The 15,745-nt window shown below is 35.9% G+C and overlaps 1 pseudogene; it reads left to right on the top strand.

The window, feature by feature from the left end:
* Positions 1-1,807: 1,807 nt before the first annotated feature.
* On the top strand, positions 1,808-4,604 carry LOC120118952 (annotated as a pseudogene).
* Positions 4,605-15,745: the final 11,141 nt, after the last annotated feature.

Genomic DNA, 15,745 nt, shown 5'->3' with positions numbered 1-15,745 from the left:
GGGGATGGGTATAATTTTAGCGGGTAGTGGGCGGGTGTGGATTTATAAAGTGGTATCCGTCGTAGGTGGTGGGCGGGTAATGGGTTTGAGACATTACCCGCCCCGCATCCGCCCTGCATCCGCCCGCACCATATCCGCCCGCCCAGCTAAATATCTATTAAATTTTTGGACCATAATGAATTTAGGTGTAATTTTAGAGACTAATTTATAAATTTTAATATTTTATAATATATAACATATAATTTAACCAAATATTAAGGATATTTAGTCTTTAATTTGGTCTTTAATTAGGGAAATATTCGGCTCTTTGATTAAACCCATAATCCCACTAACAACGTCACTTTCCATGTTCTTTAGCCCATGCTGCCCATCCAAACACAAATTAACCTTACTATAAGCATTAACATCAAAAGCAACAGTTTTCATGTTTAGCCCTTCACAACCCATATTAGGCGCACTATGAGCATTAACATCGAAAGCAACTCCACAATCAAACTCTGCGACTACATGCTCCCGACAATTTGTCTCCATAACATTCGTAGAGCCACTCCTCTGACAAATTGAAGCATGCGTTGCTACCCCATCATGAACTGTCTGGGAACCAACTCCAACATCCCATTAGTTTGTTGTCAGGCGGTCTAGATGGATATGTCACTAGTGGGTAGTGGGTGTGGGGATAGATTTGAAAATGTACCGCGTGGGCGGGTGTGGATTTAAAAATTTGTACCCATCATGGGTGGTGGGCGGGCGGTGGAATGAAAAATATTAGGTGAGTATGGGGATGGGGGAGGGGGTATCCGCACCCGACCCGCCCGTTTGCCATCCCTAATCTTGATGCTATTGATCACCTGTTAATTGTGAGTGTCTATTCCACTGAATCTTCCCATCATAATTCCTAATTTTCTTCATCATCTTTATCCACAATATGAAGTGCACAATGCTTGTGTAACTAGTGCAGAATAACAAATCATGTGTAGCTGTGAATTGAAGTAACATGTTATCCCAAAATAATATTAGTGCGCGCGTCTAGAATCGTAATCATTTGGAGTTGTGAGGATGAAAGCAAGCCAGGTCCGGCCGAAAGCGGTGGTGCACGTGTCGCCGCCGTCTTTGCTTGGGATTTGAAGTGGTGAGAAATAGGATATGTCGTTGGATTGGATTTATGATTGAAGGAAAAGCAAAGGGAACAATGCCTGAGAATATGTGCAAAAGAAACATCTTTTCTTTCTCAATGCGAAGCTTTCTTTTTCAAGTAGAGATTTTTCTTTTACCATTTTCACTTTTTGCGTCTTTCATTTTCAAAACAAAGTAATTTCTACTGTTAGTTAATTTCTATTATTACCGAATTATAAGCTTGCAAAAGAATAATCCCAATTTAGTAACTTCCTTTTTCTTTTTCATTGTAGGATTAGTACACAAGAAGATAAAGTCTTCCATTTTCCCCTTAATTGTGGAAAGTGTAAAGAAGATTGAAGTTCCAACTTCCAAGTTTGTGCGTGGCAAAAGCTTAAGGCGTTGTTTGTGCATGACGATATATATAAACCACAAAGATCAAAACAGTACGTAGTAGTCCTTTTACAGCTTAAGGGAAGTGCCGTGCGAGCGTCACGTCCCAGCTCTTTCCTTTACATGCTCTCCATAGTATCCTGTCTCTTTTGTCTCATTGGAAACATTGAATTAGATCAAACCAGTTCCCTTTGTTCATAAAGACTCAACTCTTGTTTTTTCTTTTCTTTTCTGGGAAGACAATAAAGGGGGTTTTGTTTTTGTACTCACTGGGATGATTTTCAGTTTGTGAATTTGGATTTGGTTTAGAGGTTGAAGAAATGGGTATGAAAAAAGTGGGTTTTTTTCTTCTGGGATTTTACAGTGGCATGATTTGAAAGGGAGTGAATTTGGAGTTTTCTGATAGAATTGAAGGAAAGGGTAGCAAAAAAGGTAGGGTTTTAGGGGGGGAGGAAGTGAAGAAACTGATTCAAAAGATCGAAGCAAAGAAGAAGAAGCGGCAAGTAAGAATTGGTTCCCAGACCCCTTTTCATATCTTTTGTTTTATTTTTCTATTTTCCAGAGAAATTTTCGGAGGAAAAAATGGCGACGCTTGTGGAGCCACCAAATGGGATGAAGCCAAGGGGGAAGCATTACTATTCAATGTGGCAAACTCTTTTCGAGATTGACACAAAGTATGTCCCCATCAAGCCTATAGGGAGAGGAGCATACGGCATCGTTTGTTCCTCCATCAACAGGGAAACCAACGAAAAAGTGGCCATAAAGAAGATCCACAACGTGTTTGAGAACCGTGTCGATGCTTTGAGGACTCCGAGAGAGCTGAAACTTCTCAGACACATTCGACATGAGAACGTGATTGCTTTGAAAGATGTAATGATGCCTACCCATAGAACCAGTTTCAATGATGTTTATTTGGTTTTTGAGCTCATGGACACCGATTTGCATCAGAGTATCAAGTCTTCTCAGCCTCTTTCCAATGATCACTGCAAGAATTTCATTTTCCAGGTAATTTTGATGTTATAAACATTCACCTATTCTACATGGTAATTTGGATTTAAATTCGTATTGAGTGCCTATGAGTTAGCATTAATGATTAGACTTGTTAATTTTTACCCCCTTTTTTTCCGTATAATATCCCTTTTTGCAGGTCACTCTAGACCGTAAATAAATGTTTGGTTAGTATAAATAGCTGTCCTTTGTACTTTAATTCTGTGCATCCTTTAGCTTTGGGGCATTGATGACTTTAGTGGTCATCTGGTCCCATTTTGCATTTAGTTCAGCAGAAAAAGAAAGGCTGTGCTGTTGTTGCTTGTTAGGCTTATTAATAACAACTTGTACCGGTGGGAACTTGTTAATGGATTCACTGAAGTACAAGATGATGACAATGGAGCAACAGTTCAACGAATACAGGGGCATATGCATTAAAGGAGGCCCGTGTGACACACTCTTCATTTCCTCTAAGCATCCGTGTCCGGTATAAATACCGGTGCCAGATATATATCCGGTATATATCCGTGTCCGAACGGCATGGAAGGTGAATGATTCAGTTCGTGGTTGTTGAGAATCATAAAGGCCAGAATAGTATGCAGTATCATCTCTTACAGCTTTTTTCGTGGTCGTTTACACAATTATCTTCTTGATTGTCTAGTGTAGACTATTATAGATGGTAATATACACGGTTTGCTTCTGCTTAAGAAGGCTTGGATCCGTATTGAGTTTAAATACTTTTATCTGTTTCTAACCTTTAAATATGTGTTTTAGTTGCTACGAGGGATGAAGTACCTGCACTCGGCGAACATCCTCCATCGAGACTTGAAGCCAGGGAACCTTCTTGTCAATGCTAATTGTGACCTGAAGATATGTGATTTCGGGCTGGCATGAACCAGTAGAGGCAATGAACAATTCATGACAGAGTATGTTGTCACCAGCTGGTACCGTGCACCAGAGCTCCTGCTCTGTTGTGTTAATTACAGGACCTCCATCGATGTTTGGTAAATCGGGTGCATCTTTGCCGAGATTCTTGGTCGGAAACCTATCTTCCCCGGGACAGAATGCCTTAACCAGCTTAAGCTAATTATTAATGTCCTAGGAAGCCAGCAAGAGGGCATTTATCGATAACCCCAAAGCAAGAAGGTATATCACGTCACTTCCTTACTCTAGGGGCACCCATTTTTCTCACCTATACCCTCAAGCCGATCCATTAGCCATAGATCTGTTGCAAAGGATACTTGTTTTCGATCCATCTAGGAGAATTACCGTCACAGAAGCACTCCTACATCCTTATAGGTCAGGGTTATACGACCCGAGGTCCAATCCACCTGCACAAGTACCGATCGATCTCGACATAGATGAGAACATGGGAGAACAGATGATTAGAGAGATGGTGTGGATTGAGATGCTTCACTACCACCCTGAGATTGCATCTGCAAATGCTTAGATGTTTATTGTCTTATCTATGCTTGGTTCTATTGCTGTGTTATAATATGCTTTCAGAACCAGTATTATTGTTCGACATACAAGAACACTATTGAGTAGGGCTGTAAATGTGACGAGACAGATCGCGAGCTATTCGAGATCGACTCGATCAAGGCTCGATAAATACTCAGATCGAATGGACTCGACTCTCGACTCGACTCGAGCTCGACTCGAGTTCTTAACGAGCTGAAACGAGCTACTCGATATTCGACTTGAAAAGCTCGTGAGCAGCTCGAAAATATAATATATTAAGATTTTATTTAAAAAAATAAATTAATAATAATATTAATATTTATGTATTGATTTTTTTTTAAAATACAGTAAGATTTCATGTATTTAAAGTTTATGCTTAAGTTTGAGTTTGAGGCTTCAATCGAGTTAAGTTTAAGAATTTTTTTTTCATTTCGAGTCTTTTCGATCTGCTCACGAGCTTCAGTTCAGAATTTTAAGTTCGAGTCGAGCTTGAAAATTTTAAGTTCGCGAATTTTTGAGTCGAGTCGAGCTCAGCAATACTCGAGCTCAACTCGATTCGTTTACACCCTTACTATTGAGAGTTGTATGCCCTGGGACTTTGCAATCGGAACCAATTTTTTTTGTTTACCGTTGACACACACGGTTTTTAGTTTGGGTTCTTTGTGGCAGTGTAATTTGTAAATATTTATGCTGTTATCCGTAATACAGTGGAATTAGCATCATAATATAATAAAAATTAGGGTAAACTATATATTTAATACCTAAATTATTAATTTTGTTTCATTTTAATACCTAAATTTTTATTTGTTTCAAAATCATACGTGATGTTTATTTTTTGTTTCATTTTAGTATATGCCGTTAAAAACATAATTTTCATATTTGGTTTAAGTTTTCAAAGGGAATTGGAATCCTAAATGACTTCAACTATCAATCAAGGGAGGGAAAGTAAATTTCATCCATAATATGAGAGAATTAAAATCCTTTTGAGGAGGGAATATGAAATTTGACTATAATACCCTCATCATTATTTTCCATATATTTACTTTTTATTTTTCTTATTTTATTTGTTTTTTTCTTTTCTTTTATTTTTATCATTTTATCATTTTATATTAGTTTTATTTATATATTTATTTTCATTTGTATTTTCTTCTTGTTTATTTATTTATTATGTATATACAATTATTTTTATTTTCCTTTATTTTATTCTTATTTTTATTTTATTGTGCTCGTTATCTTTATTTTGATTATTTTATTTATTTTTCTTCATTTTTTTATTTCTTTTGTTTTTTGTTGAAAACATTTTGATATTTCGATATAACAAATTAAGTTAAATGAATTTTAAGATTTTCCAAATGATTTTCTAAGTATATTCGATATAACTATTCGAATATCAAAAGATTACTCCAAATCTTTCAAAAAATTATTTTTAATCCTTACTCAAGTGTAAAATTAAGTTTTAATCTTAAAACAATTTCAAAATAATTTTACAAAGTATTTCGAACTATTTCAAAGCAAAAAATTCCAGATTGCTCAGAGAGAACCGATTCCCCCCCAAGGGGGTACCGATTCCCCCTGAATGGTTTGGCTCCGAGAATTCCAGTATGCTCGGAGGGAACCGATTCCCCCCCAGGGGGTACTGATTCCCCCCTTGTATAACGGTCGAAATATTTGAATTTTACACTTAGGGAACCGATTCCCCATAAGGGGTACCGATTCCCCCCACGCTCCAAGTTGTTTTATTAATTGTTTTCACACTAAAACGGCTATATGATCTTCACTAATCATCCTCAACGTTCAGAAGTGATTCAAGGTGTATTTAAACAAGTCCTGAAGCCTTTGATCAATAAGAAATCATAGAGAAACAAGAGAGAAAGCATCAAACACCAAGTTTGTGCAAATCAAGCTAATTTTTCTTTCAATATTCATTTTGCTTTCAAAGAACACCATTTGTAATTATTTGTGAGTGCTCTTTTCTTGTTCTAGAATTGTGCAAACATCTTACCTTGTGAGGTTTTCCTTGTAAGTTTGTAAATTTGTGTATTTCTCTTTGAAAAAGAGTGTGCTCAAGAATTTGGGGTATAATTCTTGAGGGAGCTGTAAGATTACTCTTTGTCCTCAAAAGAAAGAACAAATTAGTGAATTTGTTGGAAAATCCTTAGTGTGGATAGCTAAGGTAGTAGACGTAGACTTTGGTTGATAAAGTCGAACCACTCTAAATCGATGTGCAATTACTTTCAATTTTCTGCAAAAGCTTCCACCAAAATTTTAATTGCCAATTCACCCCCCTCTTGGCCAATTCCGTCAATCGATTAACTCAACAATTGGTATCAGAGTCTAACTCATTTGAAAGTTTAATCACCTCTTGAGTCGATTCGGGAAGAGTTATATCGATAATCGAAGTCATCAATGGCCTCCGCTTCAAACTTCCACTCCGGTCTCGATTCGATGCCCGTCAACAAACCTCCTTTCTTCAATGGAGCTAACTATGCCTATTGGATGAATAGAATGATGTACTTCATTCAAGCAAGTGACATGAGAGCATGGAATGTCGTAGTAGAAGGATACATCAAGCCTCTCACTTATCCAAGATTGTGGAGTGAAGGAGAGACAAAAATGTTCCAGCTCAACTCCAAAGCCATCCATATCATATTTATACTCTTGGACCAGATAAATACGGAAGAGTTTCATCATGTACAACCGCCAAAGAAATATGGGACAAACTTCAAGTCACTCATGAAAGTATCGATGAGGTAAAGAAATCTAAAATTAGTATTCTAACGCATAGCTATGAAAATTTCAGGATGAAACCAAATGAAGATATCAAATCTATTACGGATAGATTTTCAACGATTGTCAATGGTCTCAAGTCATATGGAGAGATCATTTCAAATGAAAAGCTTGTGAGGAAGTTAGTCTACTCCCTCCCAAAATCGTGGCAATCAAAGAAGACGACAATCATTGAGTCTAAGGACTTAACATCCTTAACTCTTGAAGAGCTAATTGGGTCACTCCTCACTCATGAAATGATGCTTGAAGATGAGGTGGACCTTGATAAGATTGAAGAGACACCAAAGGAGAAGGAGAAGGAAAAGAAGAAAAACATTGGAGTTGTTCTCAAATCCACAAAAGATGAGAGTGATTTGGATGAAGATGACGATGACGAGGAAATGACATTGTTTGCCAAACGGTTCAGAAAATGATGAGACCTTACCGAGGAAGAAAATTCAAACAAAATGAATGCCTAAAAAATGAACAAAAGAGAATGACCCAATCATTTGCTATGAATGCAAAAAACCGGGGCATGTCAAATATGATTGCCCACAATTGAAGAGAAAGGGCTAATCAAAGAATAAGCACAAGGCTCATGTGGCTACATGGAGTGACGAAGAAGGTTCCGATGAAGAGGAACAAGAAGTATCAAACTTGTGCTTGATGGCATTCGAGGAAAATTCTAAGGTAACCTCTAACTCATCTGATTTTGATGATTTATCCTATGATGAGCTATTAGAGGAATATAATGGGTTGGCTTCGGATTATGAGAAATTGTTTTTAAAATATAAAAATGATGTTTCAAAATTGAAAAATGAAAATAAGCTCATATCCAAAACCAACAACGATCTTGAAAGTAAGATCAAAGATTTGCAAATCAAACTATAAGAGTTTGAAAAGAAAAATTTAGATTTGCAAAATTTACTTTCAAAGGTCAATGATGATCATCAAAAGAAAATTGATGATCTTAAAGCTTCTTTTGATAAAGTTGGAACAAAACGTTTTGAAAGTGGAGAAAATTCTAAATCCAACTTTGTTAGAAAAAGTTTTAAAAACTACAATCATAGAGGTCCCCAAAGAACCTCTAATGAAAAAATCGTTAGAAGTATATGGGTTCCTAAAGAGCTCATTACTACTAAAGATAAGGATATCCTACACAAATGGATAACTAAGGGGACTAGAATTTTGGAAACTAATGAATATGGACCCAAAAGAATTTGGGTACCAAAAATTAGAAATTAATCTTTGTTTGTAGGAAAAGGAGCATTGCTACAAGGCACGGGAAACAAATTCAAACTCATGGTACCTTGATAGTGGATGCTCAAGAAACATGACCGGAGAAAAAAGCCGGTTCATTAAGCTTAACGCCAAAAATGGAGGAGAAGTGACTTTTGGTGATGATTCAAAAGGTCACATTGAAGGTATTGGTACTATTGGTAATACCTCTTCCATACAAATTAAGAATGTTTTATATGTGAATGGATTAAGCATAATCTATTAAGTATTAGTCAATTTTGTGATAAGGATTCAATGTCATGTTTGATATTAATGGTTGTAAAGTCATTGACATTGCATCTAATCCGATTATGCTTGTTGGTCATAGAATAGGAAACATATACATGGTGCATTTAGATTCTATTGATATGACTAATTTGTGCCTAGTTGCTAAGGATGAACATGATAGTTGGTTATGGCATAGGAGACTAGGACATGCTAGAATGAGTGTTTTGCAACGGCTAATTCAAGGTGATTTAGTTCGAGGGTTGCCTAAGCTTAAATTTGATAATAATAAAATCTGTGATGCTTGTGCTAAAGGAAAACAAAAGCGAATTTCTTTTTAAATCCATTAATGATGTATCAACTAGTAGAGTATTACAATTGATCCATATAGATCTTTTTGGGCCAACTAGGACTACTAGCTTGGGTGGAAAACAATATGCATTTGTCTTGGTAGATGACTATTCTAGATATACTTGGGTTCTATTTTTAAGTACTAAAGATGAAGCATTAGAACAATTCATCATGTTTTCAAAAGTAATCCAAAATGAAAAAGGTTACTCTATAACTAGTGTTAGGAGTGATCATGGAACTGAATTTGAAAATCTTGGATTTACTGAATTTTGTAACTCTAACGGTAGTAGCCATAATTTTTTCAGCACCTTGAACCCCTCAACAAAATGGAGTTGTTGAGAGGAAAAATCGAACTTTAGAAGAAATGGCTAGAACCATGCTTTGTGAAAATAATTTGCCAAAATATTTTTGGGCGGAAGCCACAAATACCGCTTGTTATGTTATAAATCGAGTAATGATTAGGCCAATTTTAAAGAAAACTCCATATGAAATTTTCAAAAATAAAAAGTCTAACATTAGCTATTTTCATCCTTTTGGATGTAAATGTTTTGTTTTAAACAACAGTAAAGAGAACCTTGGCAAATTTGATACTAAAAGTGATGAAGGAATTTTTCTGGGTTATTCCTTAAATTCTAAAGCTTATCGAGTATTTAATAAAAGAACTTTAGTTGTAGAAGAGTCTATACATGTTGTTTTCGATGATAATCCCCTTCCGAGGAAGGATTCTTGTGTGAATGATGATGTAGGTGTTATAAATACAAATGACGTTAGACATGACGTTGGAGAACCATCATCAAAGGAAGAAACAAAAAATGAGGAAACTCATGATCCTTTTGAGAATTCAACCATTGAAAAAAGGGAAGTATCTTATCCAAGAGAGTACAATTATGTCAAGGATGGTGAAATTATAGGTGATCCATCCAAAGGGGTAACAACTCGATCTTCTCTTAGAAATATTTGTAATTATGTTGCATTTATCTCATGCATAGAGCCTAAGAATATTAAAGAAGCATTAAATGATGAACATTGGATTATGGCTATGCAAGAAGAGTTAAATCAATTTGAGAGAAGTATAGTATGGACATTAGTTGAAAGGACTAGTAATAAATCTATTGTAGGTACTAGATGGGTATTTAGGAATAAGCTTGATGAGAGTGGTAATATAGTGAGAAACAAGGCTAGACTTGTTGCTCAAGGGTATACTCAAGAAGAGGGCATAGACTATGATGAAACATACGCTCCCATAGCTAGGATGGAAGCAATTAGAATGTTATTAGCATTTGTATGTTTTCATGAATTTAAATTATATCAAATGGATGTTAAAAGTGTATTTTTAAATGGTTTTATAAAGGAAGAAGTGTATGTGGAACAACCTCCAGGTTTTGAAGATTCAAAATTTCCGGACCATGTTCTTAAATTGACAAAAGCTCTTTTTGGTTTAAAACAAGCTCCTAGAGCTTGGTATGAAAGATTGTCAAATTTTTTAATTGAAAAATGTTTTTCAAAAGGGAAGGTTGACACTACATTGTTTTTAAAGCATAAAGGTAAAGATTTATTAGTAGTTCAAATTTATGTTGATGATATAATATTTGGTTCTACTAATGATGTTCTTTGCCAAGAATTTTCTAAGTTAATGCAAAGTGAGTTTGAGATGAGCATGATGGGGGAGCTCTCATTTTTCTTGGGACTCCAAATCAAGCAAAGTACGTCAAAGATATACTCAAGAAGTTTGGACTGGAAAATGGGAAACCTTATGACACTCCAATGAGCTCTTCAACAAAGCTTGACTTAGATGAAGGAGGTAAATGTGTAGATATTAAATTATATAGGTCAATGATTGGATCTCTACTTTATCTAACTGCAAGTAAACCGGACATTATGTTTAATGTTTGCTTATGTGCTAGATTTCAATCATGCCCTAAGGAATCACATTTACTAGCTGTTAAGAGAATCTTTAGATACCTTAAAGACACTCCTAGTTTAAGACTTTGGTATCCTAGAGACTTTAGCTTTAGCTTGCATGCTTTTTCTGATGCGGATTATGAAGGATGCAAATTAGATAGGAAAAGCACCTCCGGTACCTGCCAATTCCTTGGAAATATGTTGATTTCTTGGTTTTCAAAGAAACAAAATTGTGTTGCATTATCTACTACTGAAGCCGAATACATTTCAGCTGGTAGTTGTTGTGCACAAGTTTTATGGATGAAACAACAACTTTTTGATTATGGAATTGAAGTTGGTACCATTCCTATCAAGTGTGACAATACTAGTGATATTTGTCTCACTAAAAATCCCATCCAACACTCTAGAACTAAGCACATTGAAATAAGACATCACTTCATTAGAGACCATATCACTAAGGAATATGTAGTTCTAGAATTTGTTGATACTTTGCACCAATTAGCGGATATATTTACAAAACCTTTAGACAAGGAAAGATTTTGGACACTTAGGAGAGAATTAGGTTTGACCAACCTATCTTCACTTAGTGTTTAAAATAATTTTAGCACTTTTAAGAATAAATGAAAAATGCTTATAATAGTAATTTTTTATTGCATTCATTACTATTAGTTAGGGGGAGTTTATGATTCTTGATGAAAAATTAATTTTATGTTCAAATATCGTTTAAAGATTAATTTAATTGTTTGAACATGATTAATTTTCAATATATGAGTTGTCAATACTACTAGAGGAAATTAATTTAGCATTTTGGGTGTTTAAAATCAGATTTTAGCATTTTGGTGCAGAGGGAATCGATCCCCCCATGAGGGAACCGATTCCCCCTTTGAAGGGGAACCGATTTCCCCCACAGGGGAATCGATACCCCCCTGGGGTTCTAACTATACACGGGCAGAACCCTTCAAAACTTCAAACCCTCTTCTCTTCTTTTCTCTTTTCCGCCTATCACCCTTTACACTCTCAAATCTCCATCTTTGCCTCAAATCAACGTTTTTAATCGGAATTCACTTCAAATATCATCTTCTAAACCTGTTGGAATCATCAAAACGTGCAAACTTCATATAATCTCACTCAAATCCGAAATCCTTCAAGGTATTTTTCAAAAACTTCTATTTCATCAATTTATGAACATAGAACTAGTTTTAATTAGTTCTAAGATGAACTTTAGATCGGGCATTGATTGTTTAGTAATTAGAAACTAGATATTACAACTAATTTCATCAAAAACACAAGAATTTTCCAAAAAAAATTAAATTTTCAAAATAAAATTTTTTTTGATTTTCAAATTATTGTGTTTTGATTGAATTATGTTGTTGTTATGAAAACTATACATATATTGTTTCTCAAAACCATATTTTTCAAAAAGTTTTCAAAACACTTTGCCCATTAGGATTGATTTAGAGAACCTTGAAATATTGAGGACTCAATTGAGTTTTGGGATTGATTAAATTGCATACATGTGTTTTCTAAATTGCAGGTTATCCATTCTATTCCGATTTCCTAAACCATGCCCAATCCTAAACGTGCTAGGTCATCATCTAGTCGCTCACACCGTCAACCAAATCCACCTCCAAATCCTCAAAATCCAATTCCTAATCCCATTGATCCTAATTTGACTATCCAAAATTCGTGCTTCAATCATCTTGGTCCTAGAAATCATCGTTTTTGGTATTATCAATATTTCGACTTACAAAATCTGGGAAGAACGTATTTCTTCTCGTCAAGCTATGTTAGATATTAATTTTAAATATCTTCCTCTTTTACAAGAGTGGAAATTTGACAAACTTTTTGATCTTAAACCCATTGTCTACCATCAACTTGTTCGTATTTTCTATTCTAATGTCGTTTGTGTTAAAAACCAAACTGAAACCGAAACCATAGGAATTCGTTCCTACCTCCTAGGACAATTCTTATATATTGACTCGGCTTACATAGCCAATACATTCGGATTAGATAACAATGGTATTTCAAATGAAAACCAAATATTAGGATCTCGTTATAAAAGAAGGGATAGTGCAAGTGTCTTAGACCTTCATGAACGTTTTCTTCATCTAATGATTTCTTGGTGGTTTCGATCATCCGGAGGTCGTTAATCTACTCTTAGAGCCTTAGATCTTTGGTGGTTACATTGTTTCGAAAACAATATTAAAATAAACCTACCTCAGATTATTTTTGCTGAAATTGTTGAAACCGTAAATCTTGTTCCTAACAAGAAACTATGTTCATCTCTAGTTTACGGTTGCATTTTGAGTAATCTGTTTTCCAAAGCTGGGCTTAGAGTCGGTCTAGATGTCATTTTTCCCCTTAAGAAACAAATTAATCTTCTTTCCTTAACGAGAGCGGGATGGATAAAGGATAAGGAAACCGGTGAATGGGTTCGATCTTCTGCAAATACTCCGGGAGCTAGTTCTTCACGAGCTCCACCAGAAGCTGATGACGATCCCAAGCTTGAGCAATTAATGCGAGACATCGATGAAGCCAAAGATGAGCCTGAGCAACCCGAGGAGCAAGCACAACAAACGCATCAAATGCCTCCATATTTTCAATCCTTTATGGAGACATTCGATTTTCGATATGTTACCATGGATTCGCGCTTTACTTCTATAGTCTCATTTATCCACAATGGGAGCTCAACAATTAGAAATTCTTCGGGAGATGCGTGCAAACAACGAAGCAACCAACGCGCGTATTAATGAACTCACTCACGAAATGGCCGCTATGCGAGCTCGTTTTCCTCCTCCTGATCCGGATATGTGATTATGTGCTTAGCTTTAAAACTTTGAACTAAACGATTATTGCTTCAACTTTTTGGATTGTTTGATTCTGTGACTTTGGATTTGTTTGGATGTTTGGATTTGTTTGGATGTTTGAATTTGTGGATTGATTGATTTTGAATTTGTTTGGATTTATGGATAATGTGAACTTATATATTGTTGAAACATTTTAATATTTCGATATAACAAATTAAGTTAAATGGATTTTAAGATTTTCCAAATGATTTTCTAAGTATATTCGATATAACTATTCGAATATCAAAACATTACTCCAAATATTTCAAAAATCATTTTTGATCCTTACTTAAGTGTAAAATTAAGTTTTAATCATAAAACAATTTCAAAATATTTTACAAAGTATTTCGAACCAATTCAAAGCCAAAAATTCCAGAATACTCAGAGGGAACCGATTCCCCCCCATAGGAGGAACCGATTCCCCCCTGAATGGTTTGGCTCCGAGATTTCCAGAATGCTCGGAGGGAACCGATTCCCCCCAAGGGGTACCGATTCCCCCCTGTTCAACGGTCGAAATATTTGAATTTTACACTTAGGGAACCGATTCCCTATGATAGGGAACCGATTCCCCCACTGTCCAAGCTGTTTATTAAATGTTTTCACACTAAAACGGCTATAATATCTTCTCTAATTATCCCCAACGTTCGAAGTGATTCAAGGTGTATTTAAGCAAGCTTAGAAGCCATTGATCAACAACAAGAAACATCAGCAACTAGAATCAAGAGAGAATCAAAGAGAAAGCATCAAACCTCAAGTTTGAGCATTTCAAGCCCATTTTCATTCAATATTCATTTTGCTTTCAAGAACACTTTTTGTGCTCAATTGTATTCATCTTTGAGTGTTCTTTTCTTTGTTCTAGAATTGTGCAAACATCTTACCTTGTGAGGTTTTCTTGTAAGTTTGCAAATTTGTAATCTTCTCTTTGAGAAAAGAGTGTTCTCAAGAGTTGGGGTATACTCTTGAGGGAATTGTAAGGTTATCTCTTTGGCCTCAAAAGAAAGAACAAATTAGTGAATTTGTTGGAAAATCCTTAGTGTGGATAGCTAAGGTAGTGGACGTAGACTTTGTTTGAGAAAGTCGAACCACTGTAAATCGCTGTGCAATTGCTTTCAATTTTCTGCAAAAGCTTCCACAAAATTTTTATTGCCAATTCACCCCCCTCTTGGCCAATTTCGTCATTCGATTAACTCAACAATTGGCATCAGAGCCTAACTCATTTGAAGGTTTAATCGCCTCTTGAGTCGATCCGGGAAGAGTTACATCGATTACAAAGTCATCAATGGCCTCCACTTCAAACTTCGACTCCGGTCTTGATTCGATGCCCGTCAACAAGCCTCCTTTCTTCAATGGAGCTAACTATGCCTATTGGAAGAATAGAATGATGTACTTCATTCAAGCAAGTGACATGGGAGCATGGAATGCTGTAGAAGAAGGATACATCAAACCTCTCACTCATCCAAGGTTGTGGAGTGAAGGAGAGACAAGAATGTTCCAGCTCAACTCCAAAGCCATCCATATTTTTTGTGCTCTTGGACCAGATGAATACGGAAGAGTTTCATCGTGTACAACCGCCAAAGAAATATGGGACAAACTTCAAGTCACACATGAAGGTACAGATGAGGTAAAGAAATCAAAAATTAGTATTCTAACGCATAGCTATGAAATTTCAGGATGAAACCAAATGAAGACATCAAAGCTATGACGGATAGATTTTCAACGATTGTCAATGGTCTCAAATCATATGGAGAGATCATCTCAAATGAAAAGCTTGTGAGGAAGTTAGTCTACTCCCTCCCAAAATCATGGCAATCAAAGAAGACGGCAATCATCGAGTCTAAGGACCTATCGTCCTTAACTCTTGAAGAACTTATCGGTTCACTCCTCACTCATGAGATGATGCTTGAAGATGAGGTGGACCTTGATAAAGTTGAAGAGACACCAAAGGAGAAGGAAGAAGAAAAACATTGGAGTTGCTCTCAAATCCACAAAAGATGAGAGTGATTCTAATGATGATGATGACGAGGAAATGGCATTGTTTGCCAAACGGTTCAGAAAAATGATGAGACCTTACCAAGGAAGAAAATTCAAACGAAACGAAGGCCTCAAAATGAACCAAAAGAGAAGGACCCAATCATTTGCTATGAATGCAAAAAGCCGGGGCATGTCAAATATGATTGCCCACAATTGAAGAAAAAGGGTCAATCAAAGAATAAGCACAAGGCTCATGTGGCTACATGGAGCGATGAAGAAGGTTCCGATGAAGAGGAACAAGAAGTAGCAAACTTGTGCTTGATGGCATTCGGGAAGATTCTAAGGTAACCTCTAACTCATCTGATTTTGAGCTATTAGAGGAATATAATGGGTTGGCTTCGGATTATGAGAAATTATTTTTAAAATATAAAAATGATGTTTCAAAATTGAAA

The sequence above is a fragment of the Hibiscus syriacus genome, unplaced genomic scaffold (genome assembly GCF_006381635.1).
Source record: "Hibiscus syriacus cultivar Baekdansim isolate YM2019G1 unplaced genomic scaffold, ASM638163v2 tig00110330_pilon, whole genome shotgun sequence".
NCBI lineage: Eukaryota > Viridiplantae > Streptophyta > Magnoliopsida > Malvales > Malvaceae > Hibiscus > Hibiscus syriacus.
The sequence above is the reverse complement of the archived record's forward strand: the minus strand, read 5'-3'. Positions and strand labels throughout refer to the sequence as shown.